The 18,878-nt window shown below is 37.9% G+C and overlaps 1 long non-coding RNA gene across 1 annotated transcript; it reads right to left on the reverse strand.

The window, feature by feature from the left end:
• Positions 1-550: 550 nt before the first annotated feature.
• Positions 551-3,964, reverse strand: LOC148051497 (uncharacterized). The gene is made up of 3 exons (XR_015699852.1): positions 2,631-3,964; positions 2,448-2,507; positions 551-1,650 (listed from the first exon to the last, which is right to left on the reverse strand). It is a non-coding gene; the product is annotated as an uncharacterized LOC148051497 (long non-coding RNA).
• Positions 3,965-18,878: the final 14,914 nt, after the last annotated feature.

An 18,878-nucleotide genomic window follows, 5' to 3' on the forward strand; every position in this document is an offset into this window, starting at 1 on the left:
CTGTGCTTGGCAGACACAAGACAAGATTGATGAAAGAAGGCCAGACGGGTTACAAAATGCAGCAGGAAGCTTCATACAGGGGACAGAGTCACTGAACTGACAATGTTAGGGACGAGCCTGCAAAAACAGCTGGCAGGAGAACTGTGGGACGAGTGGGAGCAGGGAAAATCTTTAAACCTCTCATGCCTCTCCCTATCAATCCTTTTTAATTTACTTTACTCAAAAAGTTAATCACCCTATTTTTTATTGTAGTAAAACCTAGCCTTGAGCTTAAAAGCATTTGAGTCCATTTTATGGAAATCATAAGTGGTCTAAGGCATGCTAATACTGAACAACCTTTGGCCTTAAAGCCTTTTTTTACAGTTTGCAAGGATAACTTTCTTCCTTAAAATGAGAGAAAGACTACAGTGAGAATACAATTGAGAAGACAGCATTTTTTCTTAGTTTTTCCTGAAGTTTTTTCCCCCCCCCCTTTTTTTTGCCACCTGAAGATATAGATTAACAAAGAGATAGTAACTCCCATGGAACAGATGTTCTTCTACAGCTGAGGAAGGTGATACAGTGCAAAGATAAATAAATTTGTTTTCTTAAGATGGGGGGAAAAAACCATACATTGAGCTTTGTTAGAACTAACAAAAGCAAGTATTTTTATTCCAAAGCATGTCCTTCAAAGTGTCCAGATTTTCTTCCATGGGTCAGTTTTGACATTGCAACAAGCAATTTTCATCAGAGCAATAATTTTTTTTTTTTCTAAATAAAAACTTTTGTTCTTCCCTTTTCTCCCCCAGGTGTCATAGAATAATTTAGGTTAGAAGGGACCTCTGGAGTTCATCTGATTCAGCCCCCTGTTCAAAGCAGGTTACTCAGGACCTTGTTCAGTTGAGTTTTGAATGCCTTCAAAGAGGGAGGTTTCACCTCCTCTCTGGGCAACTTTTTCTAATATTTGACCACCCTTGCTGTTTTTTCTAATAACTAACAATTTCATTTGTTGCCCTTTGTGGCTGTTGCCTCTTATTTATTGCTGCATACCTCCAAGAAGTCATAGAATCATAGAATCATCAAGGTTGGAAAAGACCCTTAAGATCATCAAGTCCAACCGTTAACCTAGCACTGCCAAGTCCACCAGTAAACCATGTCCCTAAGCACCACATCTACCCGTCTTTTAAATACCTCCAGGGATGGGGACTCAACCACTTCCCTGGGCAGCCTCTTCCAGTGCCTGACCACCCTCTCGGTGAAGAAGTTTTTCCTAATATCCAACCTAAACTTCCCCTGGCACAGCTTGAGGCCATTTCCTGTCGTCCTATCACTCCTTACTAGGGAGAAGAGACCGACCCCCACCTCCCTACAACCTCCTTTCAGGTAGTTGTAGAGGGCAATAAGGTCTCCCCTCAGCCTCCTCTTCCGTCTTTGTCTTCTCTAAACCCTCCCATTACATAGCTTTAGACAGACACAAGGTCTCCCTTTAGCCTTCTCAAAGGGTGCATAAAACCAGCTCTCTCACCCTCTTCTTGTGCTTCATGTGCTCCGGTCCTCTGATGATCCTGGTGGCCCTGCCCTGGGCTTGCTCCAGTATGTCAATGCACAGTCACATTTGTCTCATGTCCTCTTTGTCTCCTAGGTCCTTTCTGGCATAGTTGTCACTTAACCCTAAAGCAAAAAACAGAGTAAATATTCATGCTGATGAAAGACTCTAGTGTTTTACTTTACCAGGGTCTTAGAACTCTATCAGTTCTCTTCCTGAAGAGCTTGGATTTGGTCTTAAATTGTGAAAAGATGATTGGGCAAAGATTCAGTCTTACAAATGTCCTTAGAATATAAAAACTACAATTATAGCACTCTTGCATCTGTTATTGGGGCTATTCTACCATAACCTTGCGTGATGAATAATGAATCAAGTATCTTTACTTCTCAGTCCAATGTCGCATCTTAATAATCCAATTTTTATGGAAAAATTAATTGACTCAATGTGAGTAATAAAAAAATGCAATAATTTGCTTCATTTACAAATAACTTTGAGCTGAAATCAAACTATTTAAACTGCTGTTTAAAAAGGTCAGCTAACCAATATTTATTATAGCCGAGGGACTCGTAGCTTACATAATACCAAGACACAGGAGGAATTTATAAAGAAACTTTTGAAAGAAAGGTCTTCTGCGGAAAGGATTATGCTGTCCTGATCATACAAAAAAAAAAAAAGAGTCTCTATTATTCATTAAAAGATTTAAGCAGCCTTTACAATGTATTTTTAAACATTTTAATCGTATGAAATTCCTACAGAGATTACATGTTTTGTTTGCTTATTTAATTTTGCATGTCATAAACCAAGTAAGTTCTCTCAGAGTTAATTAACAAACAAAACTATGCTATTTGTAGTAAAACTAATGGATCAATGTCGTGTTCATGTAAATCTCTGAACTCCCACAACTATATCTAGCATTACTTACCAAGATTAATCAAATCACCTCCTCAGACCTTGTTCTCAGGGTAAATGACAGTATAGTTTTCTTTCAAGCAAGGGAAGAGAATAGAGGAATTCAAAAAGTTTAAAAATCTGAAGACAGGACACCAAATGTACTCAGCATTTGTTTTTCATCACAGAACGCCTTATTACCATTATATTTTCTTACCTCGCAATGTTTTTTTCTTCTATGATACTGAAAGGCTGTAAGGTCTTTAGCAGACTGCTTCCCAGTTAACTCAAATACACAGTGATCATTTCAGCAGGCATGTGCAACATCTGCCAGCAATAAAACAGCCGTTGAGATCTCTATAACTCTTATCACCCTCAACAATTTGATGTAATAAACAGCACACTTTGTACCATAAGATTTTGAACTGTTATCTTCAGGTGTCAATTTAAAAGCATGAATAGGTATAATATCCCATACACTTTGAATGGACTTTCCAGTATATTGAATATAGAGAAGAGAGGCATTAAGTCCATGTACTTCAAAAGTATATAATAGTTTATCCGTATTTTTATATAGATTTTGAGAGAGATTTTACATAGGTTTTTTTTTCAGGTGTTTTACTGTAGAGATTTTTAGATGTATCCTAATACTCTACATTTCTAAGGCGGCATAGAATATTCTGTGGCAAAATACGTTTGTTTTTTAGAATTAACAGCACATTTAAACAACTAAAGTATTCTATACAGGACAGTTGATATCAATTTGTGTGCAAGACAATTATATAGTAGGCAATGATGGGATACATATATCCATTTGACATGAATATCAATGTGATTTTATGCATACTTCATTTTTAGCCAGCTAATGACCCACTCTTCAAATGGCAACCCTGTGATTAGGAGTGTGTGTGCCTGTATGCCTGAATACAAATACATAGGAAAGCCTTGAAACCATCTGAATATGGCCACCTTCAAACTTGGGTGGTTTTGGAGTGCGCTCCCCGCTGCCTTTTCCCTTTGGGCCTATTAGTAGCACTAATGGCGACATCCAAATCCATGCTTCACAACTCCCAGGATTTTGATAAAGGGCTGTAACTGAGGATTTATTCAAAGTACAGTGTTAGGTTAGCAATGGAAATACTTCAATTCCTTGTAAACAGTGCTTGCAGTGCAAAAAAAGTTTTTGCTTCAATCAAACAGGAAAGGTATTCTAACCACAGCAGGGGCAGGAGTTGTTTTATTCTCCATCTCTGTCTACTTGCACCTATTTTATACTGTTACAACTCTCTGTGTAACAAACAATAACATCACACTGGCATAATAGAATACATAGGGCCCAGGATTTTTATATAAAAGTTGTTCACTTTCTACACATTTTCTTACCACCAGATAACAAAGTTACCTTGGTAGGGGCTGGAGTGTGTGGTTACAGCAAGCCTACTGCTCCAAAAGAACCACAGATGTGCACACCTAACTTGGGTTACTCCTTTTGAAAGAGAAGTAACTTACCCTGAGGCAGAAGTAAGAACTTGCACACACAAGCAATTTCCAGGGGGCAGCTTGTTCCCTCTGTGTTAACATCACTGCTTTCCACTACCAGTTTGTGAGTTTGCACTATTGACCTCTGTGAGTGAATCAGCACTTTCCTCTTTAATACACTTTGTATACTACAAGTTGTCATGCAGCAGTTCCACTTAAAAACATTAGTAAGAAGAATATGGTAAGAGGGAGAGTCACACTATTAGATATAAAACACTCAAGGATTTTTTTTTTCAACCACAATGAAGAATAATTTGCAGTTTATGAGCAAGAATTTTCCAAAAATGAAGAGCTCCAACCCTTTCCCAGCAACAAAAACACAGCAATCAGGGCTGGCAGCTGGCATGCTAAATTTCAGCTGAGTAAAATTAGAAATGCCTCACATGTGGGAGCTTAGGAATTGAACTTTTCTAGCAAAAATGCAACAATTCTGTGTACAAACACTTCTGTTCTAAGAGGTTTTAAAATCCCTCACTAGCATAGATGTTTATTTCCATCTTTATAAACTACAATGAACTAATTTTTGTTCAAGGCTTGTATTAATATCTTGTTATAAGAAAGACTAATTCTCCTAAAGTAATTTTTTTTTCCTTTGCAATTACATCTTCTGTTAGGATTAGGTAAACATCTAAACTAAAAGTACCTTCCATCTTCATACATTTCTTGCTGATATCAAAGTATGCCTCTCCTAGGTACTCTTGTTCATCTGACATTCACAGCAAATGGTTGCTGACACTAGTCACTGGAAATCAGCAAAAAATGCAGGTGATCAGCTTTCAAACACAAAGCCAAAATGGTGTATTAGAACCATCTATACATGTACATTTCACACTTGCCAAACAGAAATGCATAATGGATAACACTGGTTAATAACAGATATATTTTCAAACTTTTAAGAAGCCATTACCAACAATGGTGGGTAAACAAAAATTTAAACTTTACAATAGTGAGCAGCATTGTCTTTTGAAAGAAGTTAAAAGAGCTAAAACACAGCCTAGCAGTTTTAATCATGAAACGAGTTCTCACTAGAATTGCCTGCCTGCCTGCTGTTTATGATTTCCGTATTCCAAGAGTTTTTCTGTAATGAAGCTACAAAACCACCAGGCATTTACCCCTATTGGCTTTTCTGGAGTTCATAGATCCACCAAGCAGCATAATCAGGAAATACGTTTGACATCATTAACCTGCTTATGTTCCCCTCAACCTTATAAGGAAGAAGAATTTGGTCACAGCTGAATGTTTCTGCAAGTCACATTCCTTTGTACTGCAGTCAAAGTGACATATGCAAGCTGTGAATTTCTCATTCAGGACAAATTATAGTACAGATGAATATATTCTGTAGAAAGACCTTCCTGTGGATCAACTGTATACCTTTGTATAGCTCCTCCTCTCACTTGCGGTATTTCACCTGGACACTCCTACATCATGCCCAGTTTTGTCTATAACACCTTTCAAAGGCATGTGGCCTTTTTATGAAATAAGAGAAAGAGAAACCACATCTCTACGTAATTTTTTCCAACAGGTAATCATGCTCACGACAAGATACATCCTTATTTCTCATTGGAATTTCTTTGACAGGTTTCAAGACACTGTTGCTGTGTCTCTCTCTAGATCAAGGATCTCTGCTCCTCCCCAACTTTAACCTAACTCGGGCACTTCTCAGTTTCTTTTTGAACAAACTGAATGAATGATAGAGCATTTCAAATGCCTTTCCGTAAAATGTTTTCCAGTTCTAAATTTATTTTGATCTTATTCTGGTTTTTTGGTAGTCTTCTCTCCTGTGCTAGCCTAATCTAATGCCAATCTTCCTGGTTCTGTAGAACAACAGAATCCCACATCCCTTCCTAGTGTTGCTCCTGTTCCCTGTTTAAAAAAAAATTAAGAACTGCAGTAGCCATTATAGTCTCACTGCAAATAAAGTTTCAACATTTTTCTCACTACAACACCATAACCCTTTTTAGTGTTCGCGCCCTACAGAATTTGCATGATATATTGATCTTCCCACTATTTGAATCACAGCCCTTATGAGAAATAAATGATGAATTCACTGGCTCACATGAAAAAAAAAAAAAAACAAACAAAAACAAAAAAACACCAAGACCAAAACCAAACAGAAATAACCCATAAGATGAGCCTCAGTGAAGGTTTCATGAAAGTTTGCTGCTCATCCACTGAGCTTGGTAACTATCAATTATGAAACACTAAGGCTATTAAAGAGCCATTTTCTCAAACATAAGGATCTTTCATTTTGTCATTGCTTTGTGTAGAAGGAAGGTCAGCTTTATTTTTTAGAAGGTAAAAATCTAAACCAGGGCTATGAAGTAAATTGCTAGAGCTCATATTTTTGCATTACAGTAAGACCACCTTCCAAGGCTCACCTTCTAAGTTATATTTCATTTATTCTGAGACACAAAGATCACATTATCTCTTCCAAAGCTCTTCACGAAGCTACAAATATCTTGATATTATGATCAACTAGAAGACAAACTACAGCAATGGTGTTTAGAAAAGAAACCCAAACCATCACACTGTCTCCGATTCCCTTCCCTATGATTTTTAGCAATAGGAATAGAATTAATATCTTCTAATCAGTTCCATATTCTGCTGCCTCAAGCAGTACAGGTGCCCAAAATGCAGATGAAACTTAGAGTTCATACATGCTTTCAGAGGTCATGTGTTTTGGGGTTGTTCCTTTTTTCTTCTTTCTAGTAATCTACACGATTCCTGGCTATAAATTGTTCCTTCTAGCAGCCACATGCCATGATTTTGCTGGCTATTTTTATTCATTAGTACCAGCTGCTTCACAGTGCCTGGAGGTAACAGAAAAAATATGTATATGTGTTTTAACCATATGGTAAAAACTGATGAAGGCCTTTTATGTAGGATAATCCATATACCCAGGGTAAAATTCACTCTTATGCAAAGACCAGGCTAAAAGGCCTGTTCTCCACTTGAACCTTCAAGGACTCACATCACTTCAAGTTTCTAAGCCAAATCCAAGTGTGTACATTTGCATTGCTCCCATGAAGTCAGCAGAACAACACCCGTTTCCATCAGTGTGGATTTTCTGATCAAGTGGTAAGCAAGCCTTTATTAGCCTTCTGCACAGGGATAGATTTTACCATTGTGCTTAAAGCTAGAAAAGCGTAGGCTCCCTTCTAACAACCATTAATCATGCTACACTTTGGTTCCAAAAGTGTTCTGTTGCCATCACTGCTAAACAAATAAGGTTTTCTCTGAGATTATCTAGTTCCAAAGTTTAACATATAAACAAAAATTAAAATGGGGATGAGATAGCTGCAAAAATAATGTATTCAAAGGACGTGTTCTAATCGCCTAAAGTATTAAATTAAATCAAGGACATTAAGTGCTAGCACATAATCAAGTGCAGAAGGCTTTACTTCAGCAAATACTAAGTTTGTGCACAATAACAAGTTTCGTACCTCTTAACCACAACAGTCCCGAACACAGAATCATAGGACACATCAGAACAAAATACAAGATCCAACTAGGGAGGGAAATGCGGTTGACAGAAAAGTAACAACAAAAGAAGGTGGAAAAGAGCCACGGATGGATTTATCCAGGGGTACTATTAGGATCCCAAGCTAAACTAATTCCAGGAAATTATCTTGATTTCTTTTTCCAGTGGTTACAGACTATTCTACGTGACCTTTTTCTTTCCAGGATGATCTGCCAGTTCGGTTAATGGATTATTTTTAATTCATGACATTTCTGTTATATAGCAATAGAACAGGCTCTTTTTTTGTATGCACAGATGCATACATTTGTGAAATTTCTTTCCTATCTGTCTCACGTTTTCTCCTTTACTACTACTTTCAGGTATGAAACATTTTCTCATTAATATAGCCAGCATATTCTCTGGCATAAGAGAAAAGGACAATCAAGTCCTATGAAATCTTGAGCATTCATTTGTGCTGCAACTTAATTAAAAAACTGGACATGGAGAAAAATAGCCGTGTATCAACGGGGACATAATGTCTTCAAGATTTGCCATTGGCTTAAACAGAAAAAAATTCCTAAGTGTGGGACAAAGTTATACCTACTTAGAAAGTTAATTCTCACAGAACTCCTCAGCATTATAGAGTAGAATTAATCTCTTAAAATGACACCAAACTGAATTTTACCAAGCAATTAAAAGAAAGTTAACAGCGGACTTTTTCCTTACTACAATCTCTGTGAATATCAACCTAATTCAAACCATGATTTTTCTATTCTAAGTATTACAAGAGAAAAAAATTTTAAGAGCTTTGCTTGAATCTAAAAATGGCCTTTATGAAATCCTGAACAGTAATAAAATCTAACAGCAGTGAAAGTCTCTTTACCTTTTAGCTTAACAGGAAAACTTTGCTCAGTGATATTAACTATTCTTTCTTTGCCATTGTACATGCACCATGAAGTTAAAACAAAGTAGTGCAAAACCACACTGCGTGTGCTTCTCTGAGTAGGGAGGACACCATCTTGAATTCTAAAAAGCTTCCCTTATGTGTTATATGTTGACTTTGTTCTCTAATGGCAATATTAAGAGACCTAGGAGGTTTGTCTAGGTAACTTTGACAACTGAAGTCAGTAACCTGAAAGTGCTTAAAATAATGTTTTGCATACTCCCTTAATCTCCAAGAAACATTCCAACACTGAAAAAGATACTGTTTGCTCTTCCTCACAGATTTTCATAGTACTGACTTTCAGTACACAAAGCTTGGTTGTATAGCATGTATCTTTTTCCCAATTGCCAGCAGAGAAAGAATGACAGGATCTGAAAAATCATGTTCTATTATTTCTGCCAGAGGCTATGCATCTGTCCTCTGTACAAAATAGCCAGGCTAACCAACTACTTAGCTGATTAAGCAATATGGCATCCAGCTCGTTCTTCCATATCTGTATTAGCCTGCAACCCCAACAGGGGTAATCATGTGGCTTTGTCACTGAAGAAAACAGATGAAACTCAACAGAAACATATGTTGTGGTTAAGATACTTTCTCTCTTTTCACATCTCTCTCTCTCTCTCTCTCTTCATGTATATACAAACACATACAAATACCTTAGTATCTCTTGAATGTGAACAACATTGAAGAAAAAAAATATGCCTCCCAATTATCGCTTCATTATCAAAAAAATCTTTATATTACAGGCAAAGTTTTTTTTAAAAAAGCTCTCTTGTATTTCTCATTACGTGACTCCTACTAAATAACACTTAGCACTAGAGCTCTACAGAACTAATTCTGCACGCCAGAAAGGATCAGTGACGATCCCACCTCTTGATCATAACTTAGAATAAAACTCATCTAGTAACACCATTTCACCATACTGAGTGCACCGTGCTCACCCATCAGGCAAGTTGTCCTGTGGCAACAGGCTAGCATTTCTAGTGCACATTCCCAGTAAATGAGAAAGTCATCACATGAAAAATGAATGCAAATTTAGTTTGATAAAAAAATTTTGCTTCTAAAGATGGCTGAAGATTTATGTCTGGTTTTAATCTTAATTGAACTGGTTAAGCCACAAGCAAAACAGTTTGGTTTATGGGTGATAAGTATTATTTAATATAAATCCAGAGAAACCAAAAAACCAAAAGTGATAGAAGTTAGATTTGACAAGTTCTTCTGAAAAGCAATGAAAAGCCCTATCAAACAGTAAAAAGATGAATCTAGGCTCATTTTATGCCCCTCACACTCTGATGAAAAAGAATTCCTTAAGATGAAACAAAAACCTATAAAACTACATACCCCAGAAACAAAAATTCAAATATTTTTGCTTAGGACTTACAGTGAGAGAAAAATTAATAATTTACTTCATTATTTTCTTTATGACAGAAGTAGCTTGATGTCATTACACTAAATGGAGGCTTCTATCAGAAGGAAACGAAACAAAAAACAACAAACCAAACATCAGTAGCTAGATATCTCTTTCTTAAAAAGAGAAAATGGAGAGCAGAAAGGACCATGTTTCAGAAGTTCTACTCGGATAAATATATACTCCACAACCGTCTGCATAAAAGAAAGCTTAAATAAGCCCATAATTAAATCCTATTCGGTTCCTGCTTTTTTATTTGGGCAAAAGATCAGAGCAAATGCAAATAAGCGTGTCACATATGAACAGCAGGTCTGGCTGGTATTTAATTCTGAGGAAGACCAATACAGTTCTGCTTGTTCAGCATAACTCTGCAAAGGGAAGACTTTTATTCTTCTACACATATTTACAGAGATTGTTCAATTTTACCAAATAGGACAGAAGGGGACAAAGAAATCCCTCAGCAACCGCTGAAGTTTTCAACAATATTCCAATCTTCCAATTAAGTCATTCTAATATACAAGACAGCAAGGCCTGCGTAGCAGTGTCAGGAAAAGATCAAGTACTGACTCCTGCAGTGAAACCGCAATGCCCTTTTTTTGCACTTGCAAAATGACTTTCCCAGAGACAAGATTCACCTCCGAACATAAGAGGGTATCTGCCAGCACTGACTGCTGCAGAAAGAAGGTCCAAGTGGCTTGAAAGTCTACCAAGGCAAGAACATGCTAAGCCAGCTGTTCCCATAGCAGCCTGTTCTCACAGAAGTCGACGTAGCATTTTGCACTGCACCCATTAAATTAATCCCAGAGCATGAGCAGTAAGGGCAGATCTGCTGTTATCCCCTTGGGAATGACATCTTCTAATTAGTGCAAGGTCAACAGGCCCACAGAGGGGCTGTGACAGAGCTCATAGACATGCTCATGTGTAATAACCATCAATCTGCAGATTCACCTTCATGTTTTCAGGCTGGGCTGAAAACACTCATGGTACCCGAGACAAGAAAAAAATCTAAAACATAAAGAAACTTAACACTTTCCAAGTGCATTTTTCTGTCCTCCTGCAATTTAAAAGTGCTATTGATTAAAATATATTTAGCAGCTCTTGGATAATTGAAAGTAATTTTAAAAACAAGAAATGGTGATACTCAGTTCTTTGAACAGGCTTAATCTTGCAGCTTTTATGCAATCAGCTTTTTAGTAAACAACCCTGCTTAAGACCAATATTAATGAAAACACTAAATTCCTTTAGTATTTTGTCTGTGCTGATTTGAAGTTTTAATGTTCCCCCATCCGCCCACTCATTGCAGGATTGGTATGTTCCTACTTGGAGAACAGCGGGCTTTGCTCTTTGTTTCCAAAGAAGCCTGCAACAAATATGCCTTTTTGATTAATTCCCAGTTTGTGCATCAGTACCATGGATGGTGTTAGAACAGTTCTATGAACATTTTGCAAATGAAGTGCTACCAGATGCAGCTTAATTGTGCCATATTGCAAACAACGAGGCTTTCCTCGCTACCATGATTATTTATCATTTTACCTTGAAATACTGAAGAATCACGGCTTTTATGTCAGATTAGTAGCAAAAAAGGTTTAATCTCTTTGATTCATATTGCTTATCATGGAAGCATTAGAGAAAACAAAATATAGAACAACGGAGAGATGAGGTCAAAAGATGATGTATGTATTATTAAGAGACATGAAGAGAAAAAGGTAATTCAGAACTCCTCACTTTCTTGATTTCAGTTGCTTCCGTGTCGCTTAACCTCGCGCTGTTTTTCCTCATTTTTGAGGAGAAACCATTCTGATTGCTGCACCAACAGTGATACATCATGGCAAGAATAAAAAACCTCCTACAAATAATTGCAGTGCTCTACTTCCAGATCTGGCAAATCTTTCAGCAGGCTTCACGCTTACATTGCCACTTGGTGTTCCATAGATCGAAGTACACAGAAGTAGAGACAGAAGCGTATGGAAGTAGAGCAGTCACAAGCAATTGTAACTATCTTTACCATCTCTCTGGCTACATCAGAAGAGCTGTTTCTGCCCAATATGGAAAAATCTCAAGATTTCTGGAGCTGCAGCTGCTCCAGCCTTCACAGCTCTAGTTAAGAAGCAAAGGTTTACTGGGTTTGGTTGGGATGGAGTTAACTTTCTTTACAGCAGCCCATATGGCACTGCGTTTTGGATTTGTGACCAAAACAGTACTGGTAACACCCTGATGTTTTGGCTATTGCTGGACAGTGCTTGCACAATATCAAGGCTTTCTCTGTTTCTCACAAGTAGGCTGTTGACTGGAAGCTGTGACATGAAAAGCTACAGCAGAAGCATAGAGAGATGGTGAACTAGGACACTTTGGTTCATACTACAATAACTGTTGCTTTCAGCTCCACGGGGGGGGGCGAAAAAAAAACAAAACAAAACAACACAACACAACACAACCAACCACACGCCTAAAACCACAGACCATGAAAACATGCTCCAGAGATAGTAAAAATAGCAAAGCTCACTGAAAAGCACGCTCAGGAAACCCCAAAATCTGGCTGTGAAAGAGATCCAGCATCCACCACAGTGAGAAAGCAGCTGGAGAGTCCAAAGAGAACCAACTCCTGGAGCCCTGCAAAGATAGCTAGAGTCCAGGTAAACCCTAAGTACAAAAGGTCAAGGCCATCAGGTCCAAAACAAATAATCCCAAAGCAGCCAAGTTTAAGGCAGCAAGCACATGGCAGACGATGCTTGCTCTTCTAACGAGAAAAGCAAGTGGAAGAACATTAGTACTCTACACGATCTCTTCTTACACCAATAAAGTTCAACATTTTGTGTACGCAAGACTATTCTAGATGAACATTCCACGAGATAAAGTGGTGGTATTTGCTTTGGCTCCAACTCCGTATCTAAGGTACAAGAGATCCAGTCCCAAAGTTCAGGGTCTCAGTTCCTCTTTTGCTCCACTTCTTTAACTGGAGGGCAAGAGTCATCGTTCCTTCAGATGCTTGCCTTCTGAGCCTTGGTTGGTTTGGAGCTGTTGTCTTAGCCTCCACTGGGTTCTTACTTGCATTTGCAGTAATGTGCAAAGCTAGAGAGCCAATATATACCAGCAACTTTCTTGTATGTGGTGGATGTAAAATGGAGTTTGACCTAAATAGGAACATGCTAACCCCTCAAATACTGCCTACTCCATTTACAATCTTCTTTTATTCTTCCCTTTTGTTTTTATTCTTGTTTCTTTGAATGCTTCTGTACAATGTAATTTTATATAGACAAAATTTATGAAAACTTATCAACTGTTATTCTAGAGCAATGGTTTTACACTTGTGAGCCGCACTTCCCAGAAAGGCTCACAGACTACCATTAAAGGAACCTCAGAAGATAACTAAATAAGAAGATTACAGGCTGACTAATGCTTACTGAAACAAAAAAACCAACCAAACAAAAAAACCCTACACACCTGTAGTAGTCTGCAAACCAAAAAAAGATTGTAGGCCCCTGTTATACTGGCCCTGACCAAAATCAGAAACTCCATTGTCACAGAACACTCTCCAGCTCCTTCTCTCATAGTTTTCACACTGACTGATGAAATTGTAAACTGCATGAGTCCCGCTGTAAACTGCGATGCTTCCCTCAGCACATAAAAGTTGAGAAAATTTTCAGTCTGAAACAGTAACAGAGTATTTATGAGAAGATGAAGAAAAAGATACAAGAGCAGAATATACTATGAGCACATCTTTTATTAAAATTGCACATGGAGATTGAGCGACATTGAAAATTCCACAGGAACCATGAAATGCATAACAAATTCATACTGCATAGAATCCTCTTCGATGCTGAAATTCTTCACATTAGCGGTAGTCTCTGGGGATATACACAGGCACAAATCTCTCATTTTTAGTGGGCAGGACTTCTTTAACTTGTACCGTAAGCCACTGGCTAAAAAGCTCCTAGTTTACATTTTTGTCTATTTGGCTAGTTAAGTCAAGTCTGTTTCTTCAGAAACCCCTATTGTGTCACGTTTAAGAAAACAGCAACTTACCCCTTTTCTGTCAAAATAGAAGGCCCTGTGTATTCCAACATTCAGTCACAGACTTAAAGAGAGGAGGGTTAGCACACACGCTGCAGGCTCTCAATACAATCTGATTCATTTCTCCACAGGCAGCCCGATCTTTCTTCAAGTTCACATTGATGAACATCAGTGATTTCTTCCAGAGTTAACATCACAAAATCAGTGTGGAAAGGCACCTGCTTCCTTAGCATTAGTTTCAAGCTCTACAGACACGTGTAGGATAATAATCAAACCAAGAATGGGCAAAGAGGCTGAATTTTCTTTCGCTAGTTACACAGTTATGTAGAAAGCTGAAATGAGGAGATGTTGCAAGTTACATACAGGTGAAAAAAGTTAATTAAGTATGTCTAAACGAAAAGATGAGTTTGCTTGTTTGAAACTCGCTAGTGTAGGATTGGTCTAGATAGACTACGATTTTCAGTTCATTGCAATATTCAGCAAATCCTCAAACTGAAGACAAAGCAACTGTTTGAATAAGAGAGAGAACACACTGGTCCCTCATCAAGACGCATCTTTAAGTACGGAAATGGAAAGATCAGGACATTTATGTTTCATTTTCAAGTACATTAAGAATGTGAAAAGGAAGCTTGTTGGTTCTTTCTTTTCCAGAAAACCACTGACTGAACAATGCTCATTTCTTTCTGCACATCTTTTAGACAGAACATGCTGCTTTGAATTTGCAGTTATATCCCAACTATGATTTAGGGCCACAAAAATGATCAGAGGGTTGGAACACCTCTCCTATGAGGAAAGGCTGAAAGAGCTGGGGTTGTTCAGCCTGGAGAAGGCAAGGCTGCGGGGAGACCTTATTGCAGCCTCTCGGTACTTAAAGGGGGCCTACAAGAAAGATGGGGATAGTTTTTTTTTTTTTAGCAAGACTTGCTGTGACAGAACAAGGGGTAATGGTTTTAAACTAAAGGAGGGTAGATTTAGACTAGATGTAAGGAAAAAAATTTTCACGATGAGGGTGGTGAAACACTGGAACAGGTTGCCCAGAGAGGTGGTAGATGCCCCATCCTTGGAAACATTCAAGGCCAGGCTGGACAGGGCTCTGAGCAACCTGATCGAGTTGAAGATGTCCCTGCCCATTGCAGGGGGGTTGGACCACATGACCTTTAAAGGTCCCTTCCATCCCAAACCATTCTATGATTCTATGATTATAGAAAAGGCACAATATTCTTTTGAAAGAATTACATTATTACAAGATGTGGTCTTCTATTGTTAGTGCTTGAATGAGGCTATCCTGGAATTCTTCACCATCAACTCACCATCTTTAAATACAGTTTTCTCCAGCACATAAAGTATTTGACAAGAAATCCTAACAACATGATTGAAGGACATCCCTGGAACCAAAACCTTGTATAAAAAGGAAACGAGCTATAGTGGGTTTAATAGTTGATGAAAATTCTGTACCCAATCTCTACATAAAATTAACCTTTATGAGACTTTTTTTTTTTCTTTGTACAGAGGGAAAAATGACCAAACTCCTATAAGTAAAATAGCCAAGAATGTTTACAAAGAAAAACTTCAAAACTTTAATGTTCTTTGCAAAGCCATTTCATTGTGGAGCTCAGAATTGTGCATGTATTTAAAAATACTCACAGCAAAACAGGAAAAAACTATGAAGAATTACTGCCATTCTGAGTGTCTCTACCAAGTAAGGCAAACAGATTTTCAGTTTTCAGAAAGAGGCAGTATTTTTTCCTTGAAGAAATAATGAACAAAGGAGTTATTTATAACTGTTTCTAATGAAGAAGTGTCAATAATACTTAGCATTTTGCACTGTACTTCTAATGTTGACTCTGATGGCATGTTTATTGCTCTGCTTTCACATAGTATGATAGGAAACTTTTGCTCATATAATTATAACACTGATCTTTCAGACTGTTTAAATATAAACTATAATGGTGCTTAACTTTTTCCTAGTGGAAAGTTATGCTTAAACATGATCTTGTCTCATGATTGCCTTCATTGTCTGGAAACAATTGAATCAAATGATCAAAATCTTGTTTTTCACAGGTGGTAGAAGAACTATAAACAAGGCAGAACTCAGTGACAGATGAGCAATTCTGCAAACAACCTTCTGTGGATAATTCAGCTGCAGTTTTCCATTCTACAGTGCGCAACCCATTTGAACCCAATGTTTAAGGGCCAGGGAGTCTCCTCTGCTTCCGCTTAAGCCTTTGAGAAAGCTGTTGATGAAATCAAATTAATAGTATGAAAGCCTAAACGTTTTCTCTTTCTCTGAGGACCACTCCTGAAATCAGATAAATGTTTCCATGTTAGAGGAGTGGGTTTGTCCTGCTAAACAAAATATAAAATGCACCAATGATGTCCAGGGAATATTAACATGTGGATACTGGTGTCTCTCATCTGTCTCATCATAATTATTGCAACAAACAATATCAATCATTACAGAAATAATAGATTTAGACCATAAAAATTCAGACACAGGTCATCTGGGTGGAAAGCCTGGAGATCTGCAGGTGCTCAGCAAACACTGAAAACTCACAGCTTAGACTGCTAGTCTTTTACTTGCAATCATAACTGCTGTTATGAAATGAAAATAAGTGGATATGGCCAAAATGTTAGTATTCTTCTCATACAATGCAATTTAGAGTAATGAGTGTAGGACTCCACAGACAAAACAGCTTTGTTTGCAGAGGAAGCAAGATTTGCGTGCTATTTGGGTACTATTTCCACCCCACTGAAGTTTACACTGAAACTGGTATTTTTTTTCTTATCTTTTTATACATAGACAGGTAGCATTCTGACTACAATCATACTTCAAAGCATTGTGTAGATGTATTTTAACCTGAAGGTCAGGTGACAGTCCTTATACTGAATCCAAGGCCCCTTGAGTTTTATGGCATATAAAATCTCTGTATTCTCTGTTTTAAGTTGGAGCCATTTACAGTCTAAGAATTCCAGATGTGGCTTTAAAGCAGTGTTTTCTAGCTTTCAGTGTAGTTGCCTTCCCCCCTCAACTTCAAAATGATATCAAGATGAGGTTTCTAGGGCAAACAGCTCTGGAAATGTTGAAGGCATGATTCTGGCTCATGCATATATATACCATCCCATAAAGAAGAAAAAAGTGATTTTAATAAAGACTAAATAATGAAAAGGGATACAGGTAAAAACAATCATAATACCACAAGAGCAGACACAGAGCTTGCAGGAGACACAAAGAAAATCCTTCAATGAAGAAAACCCACTTCAAAAGCCTAGTAAAAATCCAGTTATATTCATAATTAAAAAGTTTTTTGTGAAATGAGAAAGCAAACTTAAAAGAGGCCCTGCTATTCCAGTCCTCAGGCTTTCTTCAAGGTAAAACAACACAACTGAGCAGAAACCTCAGCACAGTCTTCCTTTAAATCACATGTTTACCCAACACCTGTTTGGCTGCTGGCAAGGAACTCTCATATCCAATGAATTGGCCATTGAAGGCTTTAAATTTACCCTTGGCAATCTAGCTCCTCAGCTCCATCTTGTAAAAAACTCTAACATGAAAAAAATGGAACTAGTGTCGCTCTCCTCTTTAACAGCAACTAAGTCAGGAGTTTTGGTAAGCAAGTTTCCGAGACCAATTCATAAAGAACAACAAAATACTAACTCTGAACTATCAGTTGCTTTCATTCTAGCATTTGATTTGGCCAACTCACTCCAGGCTGAAGTCCCTATTATTTTATGGGTGGTGCTGAAGGATTCTGTGTCAGGTTTGAGGAGCAGAATACCATTCCTACACATTGCTTACTAGTGTTCAAGCATCACAGTAAATCTCATTCCTATAGATGGATAAACAGACGTGCATGCAAACTTAAATGAAGATTCAGTTTCCATCTTATTTTTTCCGGAGGATTCTCCTATATTAAGTGAAGGAATAGTTTTCCCTTTCCCTGTCTTTGGAGATGGTGCAGTAAACTTATCTTCTGACTTGCAGGGAAGTAGAGATGAGAGCTTTTTTCTGTGTTCCTACAGTGCCTATCACAAAAGCTTAAAGGTTCATGACCAGAGGTACAAGGGATGCCATGTGTGTAAATACTGAAAGTGACACACAGACACACCTGTTTTTTAAGCTGTCAGTGTTTATAGGGAAAGGGAGTAATACATTGATTGGCGCCTTTAATCCATCAGGAAGGGAAAAGGATCTGGACTACTCTGTTAGTATTTGGTCAGGATGCTCAAAGTAACTTTTATTCTTTTTGTAGCATGGAAAGGCAGTAAGTTTAACCCTCTGTGTGACCCACCTATGGAACTTTTTGAAATTAAGGAAATATAAAATGCAAGGGAGGTCCAAACTCAAGCCAATTACAGCATCAGCTACACACCACCACACCAAGACATCCACTCATTTCATCGCCTTCCTGACTCCTGAATTATTCCAGATACAGAAGCTTGGTTAGCTCCAAACTGCATCTAAAAGCTCCTGTGACCTAGTCTACATTTTCCATTTCACACCTCCGATGTATTACTGAGTCATTAGTGCTCAGATCCCCTACTGAAAGAAAAAAATCCAACAGAATTCAGCATCTTCAGCATTCATCTACTATTTTTCCATCACAGCCTGTAGATCCTTATTTGAAAAGTTACCCTGAATATTCATGTTAGTCAAAAACAGGCATACGGGAGCTCACATAGGAAAACAGAATTCTTCGCCATGAGGTTCTTTACAAAAAAACTTGCCTTTTTCTTAGGTTACTCATAGGTACTGCAGGAACCAAAGTCATCTGGAATTAATCATTTCACCTAGCAAAGGTAGTAATTTTGTACCATTTATTTAACCCCAAGGATTAGGGTTTGGTAATCTCCACCTACCTCATTAATCCTCGTATTTTGGAAAGCTGGGTCCAGATTGTCCTTGTATCAGCCATACGGTTTGAGGGTGTTACTACTTTCACACATCACATGCCCAATACATCAGAATGATCAGCTAAAAGTTAATAATCATCCTTAGACTGTACAAAAAGCACAGGATAACAGCCATAAATTATCCTGTACAAGAGCAGGTAAAGAACCATTTATAAGATAGATCAATGTAGACGCAGACAGTGGGAGGCAGGGG

The sequence above is a fragment of the Nipponia nippon genome, unplaced genomic scaffold (assembly GCF_047370975.1).
Source record: "Nipponia nippon isolate SJK-2023a ecotype South Korea unplaced genomic scaffold, ASM4737097v1 scaffold_6, whole genome shotgun sequence".
NCBI classification, from domain to species: domain Eukaryota; kingdom Metazoa; phylum Chordata; class Aves; order Pelecaniformes; family Threskiornithidae; genus Nipponia; species Nipponia nippon.